Source organism: Somniosus microcephalus, chromosome 6 (genome assembly GCF_052327205.1).
Source record: "Somniosus microcephalus isolate GS21.2 chromosome 6, FLI_Smic_1.0, whole genome shotgun sequence".
In the NCBI taxonomy this organism is placed as follows: domain Eukaryota; kingdom Metazoa; phylum Chordata; class Chondrichthyes; order Squaliformes; family Somniosidae; genus Somniosus; species Somniosus microcephalus.
This window is the reverse complement of record NC_140992.1, coordinates 188,229,252-188,244,758: the sequence shown is the minus strand read 5'-3', so window position 1 is coordinate 188,244,758 and position 15,507 is coordinate 188,229,252. Positions and strand designations below refer to the sequence as shown.

Sequence of the window (15,507 nt, the reverse complement as noted above, 5' to 3'; positions counted from 1 at the left end):
GGGGAGCACAAAAAGTACAGATTTTTAGAGCTGCGTGATCTGAATCTGTGCTGTAACATTCTACGATTCTAAAATGCTTGTTAATGCCCACAGACATCAAACAGAACAGTTAGGCCGAGCAAGAGGCAATGACCTGGGCTAGAGGCAAAGTAAAAAAACCATAATGATTATCTTTAAATTTGGAGCTAAAGGCTAAGTCACTGAAACGGTTGGGCTGCCTTTCTTCCAGTAACTAGCCGTAAATATTCTATCCCTATAATTCAAGTGATCTACTTCCTCAATACTCACAGTTTAATCGTGGAAACGGCTAGTTAACTTTCAGCTGACGAGGCAGCCACGCTACAATAGAGAAGTGGTTGTAGTTCTGTTCTCTTTCTTAAGGCTTGTGAATTCTGAACCTCTAGTTGCGTGCCAAACCTCACAACCTGCTAATCTCGACATTATCCACGTCTCTGAACTTTTTAAACCCTGCATCACCGTTAATTCGGACCCTCCCCCAATAAAAATGCATTCAGCTCTGTAGGGATTTTCTCAAAACTTCAGTACTATATCCCGGATTCATAATTGTTGCTCGTCTGAGAAATCTATAGAAGCACTACCCTTTTGAAGACAAAATCTAATAAGAATAATCGAGGCTATTCCTTTGGTAGCACCTTGAAATTGTCTGGGCGCATCGCTTCAAATAGGAATGGACAGTCGTACAGAATTTAAAGAAAGGCACCTCATGCTCCATCACCTGCACGCTGTGTTCAGAGGGTTTATGGATGGGTCCAAATCAAGCGAATCCCCTGCACTTGAAGTCAGGACGGAGTAACGCAACACAAAAATCAAAACACCCAAAGAAAATCACGAATCGTTGATTGATAAGAAAAGAGAGAGCTAATAATCTTTATTTTTATTGAATTGATGTATGACGATAACTCGATATAGGAAAACAATTAGCGTATCATTGCAGATATTTGTCATCTATTACATATAACAGATTCATCAAAAATGTATAAGCAATGTTCATTTTACCACAAGTATTAAATGAAAATTCCTCAAATATTTAAGCAATAACAAACAATTACACCTACATTCTATGATATAATACTGGAATACGTTACGCTGTGTTCATTTGTTATTTTTGGATATCCTCGATTTTTTTGGAGCCTGACAATTCTAGCGTCGCGTAAGTCCTTTGTTCGGTACATCCGTGTTTGGAAAGACTGTTTATGGGCCGGTTTGCCAGTTCCTTGGCTGCTGCTCAAAGTAGTCATCGGAATAACACACAAACTGCCTGAGCTACAATACACGACTAGAGTCAGCCAACCTTATATTCTCCATTATCGCATGAATGTTGGTGCTACTGTGGTGATCTCTGTCTGTTTCATCCGCTTCTCAGCCCCGCCTGAGGGTACGCGGCCCTCTCCTGTTGAAGCTCAAGTCTTGGAGTTTACAAAGTGCTGTTCAAATCTATTGCAGCATGTTAGCGATTTGAGCCTTTGCTTCCTATATGGCCCAGAAACAAAATATGTTGTTATGTGTCTGTTTCACTGCTTTCACCAGTTCACGTACTGCTGGGGAAACATTGAACAGAATGACCTGGGCTAGAGATAAAGCAGAAAAACCATAATGAATATCTTTAAATAAGTACGAATATATAGGCCGATAATTACTGTAACTAATATTTAAACATGTCGATGTTCTCTCTACAACACAGTTACAGACATCTTTAAATGTGCAGCAGTTCTAGAACACGAATTCATTAAGCATTTCTCCCCCCCAAAAAACCAAATAATATTGATTCTATAAACAATTATTACCGAGGTACAGTTTCAACGAAACTGACAGTTTTATTTTGTGCTTTTTAGCCATTTATAACAATACGCATCGGGAGCGGGGGAGAAATTGGTCTTCGGCGGTAGCGCGAAACGGGCGCTAGCGAATCGGCAACCCGTTTTACACCGCGCCCGACTTTGTTTTCGGAAGACCAACTTCATCCCCGAGATCCCGGTGTTAAATATTTTTTTTAAAAACGATTTGAATGACCCTTTACGCGGGACAAATAGTTTTAGAAAATAGACAAACTGTTCTGACATGATTATGATAAAATCTCTCCATTACAGCATTCCTTCTTCATATTTCAACCCTTTGCGGAGGTGCATGAATGAACGTTTCGGCTCTTCACTGCGTAGCGGTCCCTTTACACCTTTTTCACCTGTGAATTAATGACGTTTAATCATAATGAATGATTGAAGTATTTACTCAGTTTCAATATCAGCGTTTTCAAAGACATTTCTAGAGAAGGTGCAACGCCGAACATGATTCTCAATTTCAGATTTTGCCGACAGTGTTTCAAATCCCAGCCCCTGTAGCGAGAAGCAGTCGTCTTCAGACATTTCTGGCCGGAGGCTCACCGCTTCACTCTAACTAATTCCGGAATCCCAACGGACTGGTTTGGAAAGTGATTGTTTGTCACAGCAAATTTCATTTACCACTTGCATTAAAGTGGAAATTTCTGTTGCATATATACAAATAATCAGATCCATTTTTAATTTGATTGTTGGAGTATTTCTGCGCTTTGAGGTGTAGAATGTATTACTGTCTTGGACAATCAGTGGACCCTGAAAACAGAAAACACTGACTTCAAGTTTAAGTCTTAAAATAAGTCACCTTACTCTGTTACTCGTAGACTCTCAGTCCCCCTCTCCCGTCAGCTCTCTGGAGTGTTGTACTAAAATCAAAGGCTTACAGCAGATCTTACCTTTATTAATCTGAAATTGGCAGTGCGTCCCAATGATGATCAGGAGAACTAGAAGCGCCAATCCAGCCACCGTATATCTAAAACATGAGTAGTAAGGGGGCATACCGACATTATCTGCAAGATTAATAGCAGCATATATATTAAGTTGTATATTATGGTGGGTGTTTTGTAAACAGAAGCCTAAGCAGAGTTCATTGGTTAAACTAATGGTGTTTTCAGTAACTCCACAGTATAGAACGGAAAATGAAGTTTAAATTAATAATTGTTTACATAAAATATTATAGCGAACTTCATCATCGAATGGATGAGACGCTTCTGCAATAATATGCGAAGCGGGTCCCGAATTTAAGGCTTTCGAACACTGTGGCACAGGAGGTAGAATACGAGAGGGACAAGTTTCCCTTTGACGGTGAAAATTGTTTCGCCGTTGCCAGCATAAATGCCGAATTGCAGAAATCGGTTAAACTCCTAAATCACACTGCATGTATTGAAGTAAGAATGTCACTGAATAGTAAACGAGATCAATGCGCGGTGGTTTATTAAGCATTGTCTGGTGAGGCAAACAGTTGTTATTAAAACCATGTAAGCGGCTGTACTGCAGCCAGGCTGTTAGCACAGTTTAAATGAAATATATGAAACAGGTCCAACCTGCAATGCCATGGAGGGGTAAGGGGTACGTGTTGGCCAGTGGGTTAACTTCAGAACTCTTTACGAGGGTTCGACGGAAGGGAGATCATGATCTGGAACTGCATTGGGAGAAGCCCGGGCGCAGGCAGCTTCAATACAACTCCTGATAACAGACTTGATGCAGGAAACCAGATAATTTAAACGAATAAAACCATTTTAACATGGAAAGAAACAAAAAAATATTACTAACGGGCAGAATGTGAAATATAATGGAGCAACAAAGATAAAGATCTTGGTGGTATTTAGCTGAAGTATCCGAAAGTGGGGTCAGGATCAGGAACTGCATTGGGAGTAATCTCAGCGCAAACAACATGACTCTTGGTAACAGTCTTGCAAGGAGGTCAGACAATGGTAAAGAATAAAACAATATTAACATAGAAACAGACGAAACTGGAAATTATTATTAATAATAAGTAGGTGAGGAAATGTGATCGGACAAAATATACAGTGCTGCTTATGTTTCCTTTCCAAGAGGTTGGAGTATAAGGGTAAGAAAGACTTGCTGCAATTATATAGGGCTTTGGTGAGACAGCACCTGGGGTACCTTTTACCGTTTTGGCCTCCTTACCTAAGAGAATAGCTGATGTTGAGGGGCTGAGAATAGAAATTGGGAAAATAAAATGGGCAATGATATTGGCAAACAATGAAATGAAACAGCAATGGGAATCATTTAAAACTGTGTTCAACAGAGTCCAGGAAAAATATATTCTGCTAAAAAACAAGAACAAACTATACAGTAATGAGACACCATGGATGAATAAAGATATAATGGAAAATTGAGCGTAAGGAAAGAGGCATACAGTAAGTACATGGACAGCAGAGGAGAGCATGATAAGGGAAAATACAAAGAGGTTAAGAGATAAGTCAAAAAAAGATAGGCATAGAGGAACTATGAAATTAAATTTTCAAGGAACATAAAACAAAATAATAAAATATTTCACAGGCACATCAATAAAGAGGAGGTCGGGATGTGAATAGGGCCACGAAGGGATGGAAAGGATAATACCACAGGCAGTGATAGAGAGACGGCAGAAATATTAAATAATTAATGTGCCGCTGTATTTAACAGGGAGATAGAACTGGTCGACATAAGAATAAAAGAACATAAGAAATAGGAGCAGGAGTAGGCCATTCACCCTTCGAGACTGCTCCACCATTCAACGAGATCATGGCTGATCTTCTGCCTCAATTCCATTCACCGGCCCTATCGCCATATCCCTTGATGCCATTACTAGTCAGAAATCTATCGACTTCTATTTTGAATATACTCAATGACTGAGCCTCCACAGCCCTCTGGGGTAGAGAAGTCCAAAGATTCACCACTGTCTGTGTGAAGGCATTTCTTTTCATCTCAGTCCTGAATGGCCTACCCTTTATCTTGAGGCTGTGGCCCCTGGTTCTAGACTCCCCAGCCAAGGGAAACATTCTCCCAGCATCTGTGACATTGGATCATGAGATTAGTAATTAAATTGCTGCATTAAAAATAACAAGAGGAGATATATTAAATAAACTGACCAAACTCAAAGAGGAAAAAAACCCTGTTCCAGATGGATTACATCTGTGCATTTTAAAAGAATCCAGGGAAGAGATACCAACATTCTATAGCCTATGGAACAGTTCCCATGGATTGGAGGGTACCTAATGTAACCCCACTATATAAAAAAGGTGGTAGAGAAAAAACAGGGAATTATAGACCAGTAAGCCTCACATCGGTAGTGGGAAAAATGCTAGAGTCCGTTTTAAAAGATGTAATAGCAGAGCACTTGGAAAACAGTGACAGGCTCAGACAAAGTCAACCTGGATTTTAAAAAGATAAATCATTTCTGACCAATCTACTGGAATTTTTTGAGGATGTAACTGGTAGAATAGATAAGGGAGAACCAGTGGATGTGGTGTGTCATAAATCTCATGCTCATAAAGAAACTACTCATGAAATAACGCTGGACAGCCAGCTGGTGGCGCGGTCCAAGGAATATAGGGACATTTTGTAAGACAGGAAGTAGTGAAGCACAACTAGACCTCCATGTTCTGAAGCAAGTTGATTAAAGCCTTGCATTATACTCAAACCAAGTGCGTAGTGAGTTTTATTACGTCAATTTAAGCAACTTGTTTCAGAACATGGAGGTCTAGTTGTACTTTACTAGTTCCTGTCTTACAAAATGTCCCTGGTAAGCTGGGCCGACACCCGAGCATTTATTCTCCTTGCACCACGCCACCAGCTGGCCGTCCAGCGTTATTTCAGGAGTAGTTTCTTTATGAGGATGAGATTTATGACATGGTATAGTTGGACTTTCAGAAGGCTTTTGATAAGGTCCCGCATAAGAGACTAGTGTGCAAAGTTAAAGCACATGGATTGGGGGTGAGGTACTGACTTGGTAGAACACTGGTTGGCAGACAGGAAGCAAAGAGTTGGAATAAACGGGTCCTTTTCCGAGTGGAAGGCAGTGACTGGTGGGGTACCACGGGGATCGGTGCTAGGATCCCAGTTATTCACAATATATATTAATGATCTAGACGAGGGAACTAGATGTAATATCTCCAAGTTTGCAGATGACACAAAGCTGGGTTGGCGTGTGTGCAGTGAGGAGGATGCAGAGGAACTCCAGTACGATATGGACAGGTTGGGTGATTGGGCAGATGCATGGCAGATGCAGTTTAATGTGTGTAAATGCGAGGTTATCCACTTTGGTGGCAAAAACAGGAAGGCAGATTATTATCTGAACGGCAATAGATTGGGAAAAGGGGAAGTGCAACGAGACCTGGGTGTCCTTGTGCACCAGTCGCTGAAGGTAAGCATGCAGGTGCAGCAGGTGGTTAAGAAGGCAAATGGTATGCTGGCATTCATAGCGAGAGGATTGGAGTACAGGTGCAAGGATGTCTTGCTGCAGTTGTACAGGGCCTTCCTGCGACCCCACCTTGAGTATTTTGTGCAGTTTTGTTCACCTTATCTGAGGAAGGATGTTCTTGCCATGGAGGGAGTGCAGTGAAGATTCACCAGACTGATACCTGGGATGGCAGGAATGACGAATGAAGAGAGATTGGGTCGATTAGGCTTATATTCGCTAGAGTTTAGAAGAACGAGAGGGGATCTCATTGAAACTTATAAAATTCTAACAGGACTAGCCAGACTAGATGCAGGAAGGCTGTTCCCGATGGCGGGGTAATCCAGAACCAGGGGTCACAGTCTACGGATAGGTGGTAAGCCATTTAAGACTGAGATGAGGAGCAATTTCTTCACCCAGAGAGTGGTGAGCCTGTGGAATTCTCTAGCACAGAAGACAGTTGAGGCCAATTCATTAAATATATTCAAGAAGGAGTTAGGCATATTTCTCAAGGCTACGGGGATCAAGGGATATTGGGAGAAATCAGGGACAGGGTACTGAAGTTGGATGATCAGCCATGACCGCATTAAATGGTGTAGCAGGCTCGATGGGCCAAATGGCCTACTCCTGCCCCTATCCTCTATGTTTCTATGTAAAAGCATTACTGCACATATTTAATAATCCATTAGAAAAAGGTGTAGTGCCAGAGGACTGGCAGATAGCTAACAGAATACCTATATTTATGAAGGGAGATAGAACATGTCCAGAAACTATGGTCCAGTCAGCTCAACTTCGCTGGTAGGAAAAATAAAGGAATCGCTACTAACGGAGAAAATAGAAGAAAATCTAGAAGCCAAAAATATAATAATGAATAGTCAGCACGGATTTCAAAAGGGAAAGTCTTGTTTGAACTACCTCATTGAATTTTTTTGAAGAGTTAACAGGGAGAATGGACAAGGGAAATGCAATAGAATTAATTTATCTAGATTTTCAAAAGGCCTTCTATAAGGTACCACATAATAGACTAATGAATAAGGTCAGAGAATGCGTGGTCAGGGGACAAGTAGCAGAATGGACAGCGAACTGGCTTCAAGAGAAAAAAGCAGAGAGTAGGGGTAAAGGGTAGCTATTCACCGTGGCAGAAGGTGGGTAGTGGTGTTCCACAAGGATCAGTATTGGGACCACTGTTGTTCACAATTTATATTAACGATTTAGACTTTGGAATCAAAAACACAATTTCTAAATTTGCGGATGACACACATTGGGTTGATAGTTAATACTTAGGAGGACTGCAACAAATTACAGTAAGACCTTAATAATCTTGCAGAATGGACATATAATTGGCAAATGAAATTCAGCACAGAGAAATGTGAGGGGTTACATTTTGGTAGGAAGAATAGGGAGGTCACTTATCACTTAGAGCGTGCGAGTCTGGGTGGGGTACAGGAACAAAGGGATCTCGGAGTACAAATACACAAATCACTTAAAGTAGCGACACAGGTTAACAAGGCCATAACAAATAAAGCAGGCACTAGGATTTATTTCTAGAGGTCTTGAATTGAAAAGTATGGAAGTTATGCTAAACCAGTATCCAACCTTGGTTAGACCACACTTGGAGTACTGTGTACAATTCTGGTCACCAAAGGCTATAGAGAGACTGGAAAGGGAGCAGAGAAGATTTACAAGGATGATACCAGAAATGCGAGGGTATAGCTATCAGGAAAGGATGAAGCGGCTGGGTCTCTTTTCACCTGAAAACGTAAGGCTGAGGGGTGAACTAATTGAGGTCTTTAAAATTATGAAAGGTTTTGATACAGTAGATAGAGAGAGAATGTTTCCATGTGGTGGAACGTGGAACTCGCTACCACAGGGACGAGTTAAGGCAAATAGTATAGAAGCATTTAAGGGGAGACTAGATAAACATATGAGGGAGTAGGGAATAGAGGGTAATGCTGACGGTGTTAGTTGAAGAAAGTTGAGGAAAGACGGGAGGAGGCTCGAGTGGAGCATAAACGCCGGCATGGACTGTTTGGGCCGAATGGCCTGTTTTTGTGCCGTATATCCTATGTAATCCTATGTAATTATATTATACATTAAAACATGAATTTAATGCTTTCGTTGATATCTCCCACGGGATTTCTGTGGACTAACTTCATGATTGTTAGCATGTACAAACTCTACGATATATCTCTTTACGAATTTAACAGAAGCTGTTTTTGGACTGTAGGCCTCGTACCTTGGTTAGATTTAAAAACAATATAGGTGACAACAGCTGATGTCTCGAGAGAGATATGAGAAACCAAACAGGTATAATTGGCGTTGCTTTGGACAGACTGCGTCTCAGTCAAAGAGCTGCAAACTTCATACAGCCCCTCCGTGTTCTACACTTTCCTGGTATGTATTCCTGATGCAGTTTCGACGCCATTTTTATACCAAGTGAGGGTGAAATTCTCCGGATAAAACGCAGCCGTTTTACACACAAGAGTCAGAGACGCAGGTGAATTCCCTTCAGTTGTCCTGGAGACAATCGTCAGTGGGGTTGGGGCCGCTGCGGAGCAGAGAATGAACAAAGTCGGTTTACTGGGCGCCATTGCGAGAAATGGGCCAAGATGTATATGTTGGGTGAGACGCATTAGTATGAACGATTTTCAGTCAGTTATATGCTTGGAATTTGTATCGAACTTCCGTTATTAGACATCAGGTGTATAAATTGTTGAGTTATGATTCTGATTTGCCTTCGGTGCATTATATTATCATAGCACCATTACAAAGCACAGCCTCTTGTCATGTTAATGCTATGCATCCCATCGACACACACTCTATCCATATCTCTCGTAGACTCCGGCATCTGTTCAAATTTACTTGCGCCATCCAGTCCAAGACTTTGAGTTACTCAGCAGTTACTCAGACATCGCAATGACTGCTAATCTATGTTTGCGTTTCATAGTCCCCAAGTATTAAATAATTAAACCCTGGGGGTAAGTTAGCGCACCGAGACCCTCCGTGTTTGTTACTAATAGATTGACATTGAGGTGTAATCTACATTTTGTAGATGATAAAACGAGGGCTAGGTAGATATCGGACAGATCTCACAGCCGAAGCATGACAGTTCTGAAATAAATTATGCTCGGTTGAACCTCACCTGGTTTCGGTAACACAGTTCCTCTGTATTGTTTTATTTATTGGAGGTTAGTGAGGTGACAACGTTGTGTGTTCCAAGCTGCAGTTTGTCATGTGAAGCCGTTGATCAACAGTTAGTTTCACGCTCGGTTTGTAATCCCTGATGCTAACATTATGTGAGAATTAATTTCAGATATGTTAAACCGCAAAGACAGCGATGGGGGCAGACAGAGCTTCAGAAATGTGCCAAGATGTATATGTTGGGTGAGATGCATTAGTATGGTGCAAGGGGGAGGGATTCAAATTCCTGGGACATTGGAACCGTCTCTGGGGGAGGTGGGACCAGTACAAACCGGACGGTTTGCACCTGGGCAGGACCGGGACCAATGTCCGAGGGGGAGTGCTTGCTAGTGCTCTGGGGGAGGGTTTAAAGTAAAATGGCACGGGGTTGGAATCTGAGCAGGGAGACAGAGGAAAGGGAAACAAGGATAGAAGCAAACGACAGGAAGGAGAAAAACAAAGGTGGCAGTCAGAGAAATCAAGGGATTAAATCAAACATGGCCACAGTAAATAATAATTCTAAAAGGTCTAAGAGCATTAAAAAATCAAGCCTGAAGGCTTTGTGTCTTAATGTGAGGAGCATTCATAATAAGGTGGATGAATTAGCTGCACAAATAGAGGTAAACAAATATGATATGATTGGGATTACGGAAACATGGCTCCAGGGTGGCCAAGGCTGGGAACTCAACATCCAGGGGTATTCAAAATTCAGGAAAGATAGGCAAAAAGGAAAAGGAGGTGGGGTAGCATTGCTGGTTAAAGAGGGAATTACCACAATAGTAAGGAAGGATATTAGCTCTGATGATGTGGAATCTGTATGGGTAGAACTGAGAAATACCAAAGGGGCAGAAAACGTTAGTGGGTATATAGAGCTCCAAACAGTAATGCAGAGGCTGGGGATGGCATTAAAAGGGAAATTAGAGAAGCGTGCATTAAGGGCACAGTAGTTATCATGGATGACTTTAGTTTATGCATAGATTGGGCTAACCAAATTAGTAACAATATTGTGGAGGAGGAATTCGTGGAGTGTATACGGGTTGGTTTCCTGAACCAATATGCCGAGGAAGCAACTAGAGATCAGGCCTTCTTAGACTGGGTATTATGTAATGAGAAAGGATTAATTAGCAATTTTGTTGTGCGAGGCCCCTTGGGTCAGAGTGATCATAATATGATAGAATTCTTCATTAAGATGGAGAGTGAAGTAGTTGACTCTGAGACTAGGGTCCTGAACTTAAATAAAGGAAAGTACAATGGTATGAGGCGAGAGTTGGATAGGACTGATTGGGGAATGTCACTCAAAGGGTTTATGGTCGATAGTCAATGTCAAACATTCAAAGATCGCATGGATGAACTACAGAATTTGTTCATTCCAGTTTTGCATAAAAATAAAACAAAAAAGATGACTCAACCGTGGCTAACAAGGGAAATTAGCGATAGCATAAGATCCAAGGAGAGGACATATAAATTGACCAGAAAAAGCAGTAAACCTGAGGATTGGGAGAAGTTTAGCATTCAAGAAAGGAGGACAAAGTGATTAATTAAGAGGGGGAAAATAGAGTATGAGAGTAAGCTTGCTAGGAACATAAAAACTGACTGTAAAAGCTTTTATAGATATGTGAAAAGAAAAAGATTGGTGAAGTCAAGCGTAGGTCCCTTTCAGTCAGAATCAGAGGAATTTATAATGGGGAACAAATAAATAGTGGACCAATTACATACATACTTAGGTTCTGTCTTCACAAAGGAGGACACAAATCACCTCCCAGAGATGTCAGGGAACATATGGTCTAATGAGAGGGAGGAACTGAAAGAAATCAGTATTTGTAGGGAATGGTGTTAGGGAAATTGACGGGATTGAAGGCTGATAAATCCCCAGGGCCTGATACTCTGCATCGTAGGGTGTTAAGGAAGTGGCCCTAGAAATAGTAGATACATTGCTGGTCATCTTTCAACATTCAATAAACTCTGGAACAGTACCCCTAGATTGGAGGGTAGCTAATGTTACCCCACTATTCAAAAAAGTTGGTAGAGAGAAATGGGGAATTATAGACCGGTAAGCCTGACATTGGTATTGGGGAAAATGCTAGAGTCCATTGTAAAAGATGTAATAGCAGAGCACTTGGAAAACAGTGACAGGATCGGAAAAAGCCAACATGGATTTACAAAAGGTAAATCGTGCTTGACTAATCTACTGGAATTTTTAGAGGATGTAACTGGTAAAATAGATAAGGGAGAACCAGTGGATGTGGTATATTTGGACTTCCAGAAGGCTTTCGATAAGGTCCCGCATAAGAGATTAGCGTGTAAAGTTAAGGCACATGGGGTTGGGGGCAAGGTATTGACTTGGATAGAGAACTGGTTGGCAGACAGAAAGCAAAGAGTTGGAATAAACGGCTCTTTTTCCGAGTGGCAGGCAGTGTCTAGTGGGGGGGGGTGGGTACCGCAGGGATCACTCCTAGGATCCCAGCTATTCGCAATATATATTAATGATCTAGACGAGGGTACTACATGTAATATCTCCAAGTTTGCAGATGGCACAAAGCTGGGTGGGCGTGTGTGCTGTGAGGAGGATGCTGAGAAACTCCAGTATGATTTGGTCAGGTTGGGTGATTGGGCAGAAGCATGGCAGATGCAATATAACGTGGATAAATGCGAGGTTATCCACTTTGGTGTCAATAACAGGAAGGCAGATTATTATCTGAATGGCAATAGATTGGGAGAAGGGGAAGTGCAACGAGACCTGGGTGTCCTTGTGCACCAGTCGCTGAAGGTAAGCATGCAGGTGCAGCAGGCGGTTAAGAAGGCAAATGGTATGTTGGCCTTCGTAGCGAGAGGGTTCGAGTACAGGAACAAGGATGTCTTGCTGCAATTGTACAGGGCCTTGGTGAGACCACATCTTGAGTATTGTGTGCAGTTTTGTTCGTCTTATCTGACGAAGGATGTTCTTGCCATGGAGGGAGTGCAGCAAAGATTCACCAGGCTGATACCTGGTATGGCAGGAATGACATATGTGGAGAGATTGGGTCGATTGGGCTTATACTCGCTGGAGTTTAGAAGAATGAGAGGGGATCTCATTGAAACTTATAAAATTCTAACAGGACTTGACAGACTAGATGCAGCAAGGATGTTCCCGATGGCCAGGGAGTTCAGAACCAGGGGTCAGAGTCCAAGGATAAGGGTAAGCCATTTAGGACAGAGATGAGGAGGAATTTCTTCACCCAGAGAGTGCTGAACCTGTGGAATTCTCCAGCACAGAAGGTAGTAGAGGCCAATTCATTAAATATATTCAAGAAGGAGTTAGATATATTTCTTAAGGCTAAAGGGATCAAGGGATACGGAGAGAAGGCAGGGACAGGGTACTGAATTTGGATGATCAGCCATGATCTCATTGAATGGCGGAGCAGGCTCGAAGGGCCGAATGGCCTACTCCTCCTCCTATCTTCTATGTTTCTATGTTTCTATGAACTATTTTCAGTCAGTTATATGCTTGGAATTTGTACCGAACTTCCGCTATTAAACATCAGGTGCATAAATTGTTGAGTTATAGTCTAATTGGTTAATATTGATAAATTTTGCAAAACTCAGCCTGTGACATTGAATAACTAATTAGCAGTTCTACACAGAGCACAAGAACATACAACTTTACTTATTTTGCATTACTCTGCCTTTGACATTGAATATCTAATTAGCAGTTCTACACAGAGAACACGAACATACAACTTTGCTTACCTAGAAATGTATAAATAAGCATGTGTATACTGCCAAAGGCGGTGCAATAAAGCAATCACAAAACATCCCCGTTTGTTATGTTCGATATATTTTCGACTGTACCGCTCTCCTGTGTTTCACACTTACCATGCACAATTAGATGTGATCCGGATCCATTTCCTCGAATTATTCCTTGACGGAGCACGGCGCACTGATAGACTCCAGAGTCTTCGAAAGTCGCGCTCAGCAACTGAAAGAACCCGCTCGCTTTATTTGTCAGACCAAATCGTTTTCTGTTGTCGGCGCTTGTGCGTAGGTATTCATTCTCCCCCTGTTTCCACCAATGCACTCTTACCCAGGAATGGTCCTGCGAGATGGGGAATATGCAGTAGAAGGTGATGTTCCCTCCTCTGGATACAGTCGCTTGTTTGGGCGCTTGAGTCACGCTGAACGAAATCTGGTCCGCTGCTGTCAGAAAATATAGACAAGTGCACGTTAATTGTATTAGACACGTCATGGAGTTGGAAGAGAGAGAAATAATCAAAATAGAGTGAGCACATTTCACTAAATTAATGTGAAAACTACCTCGGAATCATTTTATAAATTAAAGGAGCTGCGAGGGTACCTGTGTAAATAATCCCCCGGAGAGTCAGGCACAGGAAAAACAAAGTCGCCGACATTCTGAGCAACAGATTCAACTGATGACTCTCTGCAGTAACTGCGAGTTTGCATCTGTTAAGAAAGGTTTGCGGTTAGTTTTCAATGAGATACGTCGCAATGACGTTTAATATCATGCAATTGCGGGTTCAGAATATTCGGCTTCGTTTGTGAAGTAGTATTTTTTAACTTCTGCACTTAAATCGACTGCTGGAATCACATGTGTGACAGACAGCAAAGAGTAAAGCAATATATTTGATTTTCAAGTGCAGAATTTACAAACACTCGTGGAGTGTTTCCTGACAAGTGACGGCAGTCTAAGCTTGTTGGATACAGAGGAAAAGTGTTGGAGAATGGTGGTTTGGTTGACCATGTCAAAAGAGAGTTGAAACGAACATAGATGAGATTACGCACCATGGTCACTGTGACACTTACTGTAATTAATGGCCGTTTTGGTGTTGCGTGAAAGGTAGAAAACTGAGTGGAGAGGTTAATACAGGAACTGATGGGCACCTAGGCACGCATCTGGGAGGTGACAACAGGTTCACTATTTTAAGGGAAGTTGGAAATTTGGTGGCAGTTTGCAAGGAGAGAGCGGTCGAGTGTGAGCATATTGAGAATGGGTGATCACAGCTGTTCCAAACGAAAGGGGACGGTCTCTATTTATCATTTATAATTTTAGCTATCATGGAGGTCAGAAAAGGAAGATGGCTGGTCAGCGGTTAATTCCGATTGGGGTCTATGAATCCGGAGGTGTTTCATGTGGATTACGTGTGGGGAAGAAGGAACAAAACTACACGGAAACAGGGATTCAGAGGTACGGTATGACGGGGAAGAGAGATTTGGCCTGGTTTGCAAGGGGAAAGGAGGTAGCAGTAGATGTAGCTGAGCGGATGGTCACTGTTTGATGACAAATAAACTCATGAAGTCTGTGAACTTAATGGATAAAGTTTCAACATGTGGTTGGTAGAGGGGGAAAGAAACGGTGGGTTACTATTGATCTCCAGTACAATGGCAGAGCAGTGGGCAGTTGCGGCAGAGAACAATGAGACTCTGCAACGCTTCACATTGTCCAGCCAGATCTGGCCTAGTCTGTGTTATAAGAATCCCTTGTGTCAGCGACTCTCGGCCCTAGGTTACCCTACCAATGATTTTGCTAGGAAATACAAATTGGATTTAACAAGGTTTTATTTTAACACTTACCAGTATGAATCATACACGCAGTATTAAACAGCAATTACAGATTCAAGGTTGGCATTTCCCAATCTTCTGGTCAGCAGCGCAGCATGGAAGGTCTTGTTCAAAAACCTGCTGTGTTTGGTTCTGTTAGTGCTCTTGCACTTAGACCCCTTTTCTTATGCCTCTGTGGTGCTTGAATATTGAGAGTGATTATTTCCTCGGTGTTCTGAGTCCCTCTGTGCTTGCGCCCCCGTTTGGTACAGCGGATGCACTCTTGATCCGGTCGCACATGCGCACCCGATATTGCGGCGGCTGCGGCTCGCGGCCTCAACCAGCAGCTTTCCTCGGCTCTCTATGGAGAGATTCAAGGGATTGCATAAGGTTGGAGAGGTGAGGGGACCGAAGCGGGATGAATGAGATAGCAGCTCGGAGGCGGGGGAGTGAGGAGTTCGGAGAGGGGGAGAAAGAGGAGCTTGGAAAGGGGAGGGAGGAGAGGGGAGATGGGAGAGGGGAGCTGGGAGAGTTGAAGGA

The 15,507-nt window shown here is 42.3% G+C and overlaps 1 pseudogene; it reads right to left on the bottom strand.

Annotated features, from left to right (window-relative positions):
* Positions 1 to 2,408: 2,408 nt before the first annotated feature.
* LOC147116250 (tyrosine-protein phosphatase non-receptor type substrate 1-like) lies at positions 2,409 to 13,820 on the bottom strand (annotated as a pseudogene).
* Between the last annotated feature and the right edge of the window lie 1,687 nt (positions 13,821 to 15,507).